Consider the following 3,648-nt stretch of genomic DNA (forward strand, 5'->3'; position numbering starts at 1 on the left):
GGGAGCGCCCAACTATAAAAGACAAATCTTAATGGACACGAAAAATCTAATATCCAATACCACAATAAAAAAATTTTAAAAATCAAAAAGCTGTTTTTTGAAATATTAAATAAAATCCATAAGCCCCTAGCTAACTTCATCAAAAAGGGGAAAGAAAAAATTCAAATATAAGAAATAAGGAATGAAAAGGGTGTAATTACCACAGACCCAGTGGAAATTCAGAAGATTATCAATAGCTACTTTGAGAATCCTTACTCTTAAACAATAGAAGACACAGAAAAAATGGACAGATTCATAGAAAGGTACAAATTGCCAAAACTGAATCAAGAAGATATAAGAACTCTCAATGACCCAATGACAGCCAATGAAATACAAAATGTAATAAAAAACTTATCAACAAAGAAAATTCCAGGTCCTGAATTCTACAAGAAATTTACAGAAGATATACTCCCTATACTCTTTGAGGTCTTCAATGATGGGCTGGGGATATGGCTCAGTAGAATAAGTTCTTGCCTGGCCTGCACAAGGGCCTGAGTTCAATCCCCGGTTCTGTCAAAAAAAAAAAAAAAAGGGGGGAGGAAAAAAAAAAACCTCTTCAATAAAATTCAAAAGGAAGCAGTCCTCCCAGAATTGTTCCTAGACACCAAGTGTTACATTGATACCAAAACTAAGGAAAGATAAAATTAAAAAAGGCCAATCTCCCTCATGAACATAGACACAAAAATTCTCAATAAAATCCTAACAAATAGAATACAGCAAATCATCAAAAAAATTATACACCATGACCAGGTAGGATTCCTCCCAGGGATGCAAGGATCATTCAATATATGCAAATCTATAAATGTAATACACTATTACAATAGAGCCTGCAGAAAAGGCTTTTGACAAAGTCCAACACTCATTCCTGTTCAAGGTTCTACAGAAAATTGGAATAGATGGCCTCTACTTCAATCTGATAAAAGCCATCTAAGACAACCCAATGGCTAACATAATTCTAAAGGGAAAAACTGAAATTTTTCACTCTTAGGTCTGGTACAAGACAAGGATGTCCTCTGTCACCACTCATATTCAATGTAGTTCTGGAATTATTAGCTAGAGCCATTACATAAGAGAGAGAAATAAAAGGAATAAGAATAGGTAAAGAAGAAGTTAAATTATCATTATTTGCAGAAGACATGACACTTTACTTGGAAGACCAAAACAATTTCCACAAGAACCTACTACAATTGATATAAAAATTCAGTGGCATAGCAGGATACAAAGTCAATACCCAGAACTCAATACCATTCCTCTACACAGGTAACAAACACACTGAGAAGGAAATTACAGAAACAACACTTTTACAATAGCACCTCGGAAAACGAAATACCCTGGAATAACTAAAGAACTAAACTAACTGAAGTTTAGTTAGCTTAGTTTGACTTCTAACTAAAGAAGTCAAAAATCTTTCCAAGGAAAATTACAGTACTCTTAAAAAAGAGATCATAGAGGATTTCAGAAAATGGAAAGATATGCCATGCTCCTGGATAGGAAGAACCAACTTTGTGAAGATGGCCATACTCCCAAAATTGCTGTACAGATTTAATGCAATCCCTATCAGACTACCACCAACATACCTCATAGAGCTAGAGAAATCGTTCCTAACATTTATTTGGAAGCAGAAAAGACCTAGAATAGCAAAGGCAATTCTGGGCAATCCTAGTCAGGAGGCATTCCAATTCCTGACTTGAAATTATACTACAAGGCTACTGTGATAAAAGTAGCATGGTATTGGCAAAACAAAAACAAAAACAAAAAAAAAAAAAAAAACACCTGAGGATCAATGGAATAGATTAGAAGATGTTAAAGCCCCTACAAACACATTCAGCCACCTTATCTTTGACAAAGGGCCAAGCATACTCACTGGAAGAAAGATAGCCTCTTTAACAAATCGTGCTGGAAAAACTAGCTCTCTACATGCTGAAAACTAAAACTTGACCCAGGTCTATCACCATGCACTAAACTAAAATCAAAATGGATTAAAGATCTAAACATTAAAACAGAAACACTAAATATCCTGGAAGAGAAAGTAGGAGGAACTCTTGAAGACATAGAGGGAGGCAAAGAGTTCATGAACAAAAATCAAATTACATGGGTAATACTTGAAAGAATTAACAACTGGTACCTCCTCTTATTGAGAAGCTTTTGCACATCAAACATACATACCAACAAAGTGAAAAGGCAACCCTCAAATTGGGAAAAAATCTTAACTAATAAGCACTCAGACAAAGGTCTTCATTCCAGAATTTATAAAGAACTAAAAAACATTAGGGCCCCAAAATTTAAAGACGCAATCCAGAAATGGGCATATGAGATGAACACACACTTCTCAAAGGACAAAATTAAAGAAGCGAATAAATATATGAAAAAATGCTCCACATCACTACCCATCCGTGAAATGCAAATTAAAACAACACTGAGATGCCGTATCACCCAACAAAGAATAGCTATCATAAAGAAATCAACCAAGAACAAATATTGGAGAGGTTGTGGGGAAAAACAAACCCTTCTCCACTGCTGGTTGGAATGTAGACTGGTGCAACCATTATGGAAATCCGTGTGGAATCTCCTTAAAAACTACGACTGGAAATCCTGTTCAAGCCAGCTATCCCCCTACTGGGAATTTTCCCAGAGGAACTGAAAACGTCATATCATAGTGATATATGTGTACCTATGTTTATAGCAGCACAATTTGTGATTGCAAAATCTTGGAAACAACCAAGATGCCCATCACCTGAAGATGGATGAAAAAGATGTAGTATTTTTATACAATGGAATATTACTCAGCTATAAAGAATGATAAAGTTGAATCATTTATATTGAAGTGGATGCCACTTGAAGATATACTCATAAGTGAAAAAAAAAAAAACAGACCCACGTGTGTAAATATCAGATAGTCTCCCTACTATAAGAACTTAAAAGAAGAAATACAAATAGAAAGGCATAACACAATTAAAAGGAAAGCAAGAACTTGAGGATTGGACAAGGAGAGCATAAGGAGAAAAGCTGGGAAAAAATGACAGGGACAAAGCCACACATTTATATACACAAGATGGGTAAGGCAATGATCCTGAGAAACATCAGCAGGTTTCGAAACTAGCAGTTAACTGGTAACATTCTCATTCTGACTAACTATGTATGCTGATACCTGTGAACTAAGAAACTGTACTGAAGAAAGCAATATGTAATAGAAGGGTCACATTTGGAATGCCTGTCATTCTGGTCTTCTAAATACATACTGCATCTCATAGCATACCAATTATTGCCATACGGTTTCTCAAGCACATGTTTGTTTAAAAAAAAAAAAAAAAAAAGGCAGGGGCCAGGGAGATGGCTCAGTGGAATAAGCGCTTCCTTGGCAAGCGCAATTGCCTGAGTTCAATCCCTGGTTCCAAAAAAAAAAAAAAAAGGCAATAAATGAAAAAAAGAGACAAGAAAAAAAATGTCACAGGACTGTCTTGCTACAATGTTGTATATGGTTAAATTTATACATTTCTGTGTAAAAATGTGTTTATTCATATTTTTAAATAACTTCTTAAAATTTTTTTCTCCATATTCAGTAGAGACTTAAGTTTAACATATAAATACTAGATGAAAAATAGCTGTTTG

The sequence above is a fragment of the Octodon degus genome, unplaced genomic scaffold (genome assembly GCF_000260255.1).
Source record: "Octodon degus isolate 3935 unplaced genomic scaffold, OctDeg1.0 scaffold00124, whole genome shotgun sequence".
Classification (NCBI taxonomy): domain Eukaryota; kingdom Metazoa; phylum Chordata; class Mammalia; order Rodentia; family Octodontidae; genus Octodon; species Octodon degus.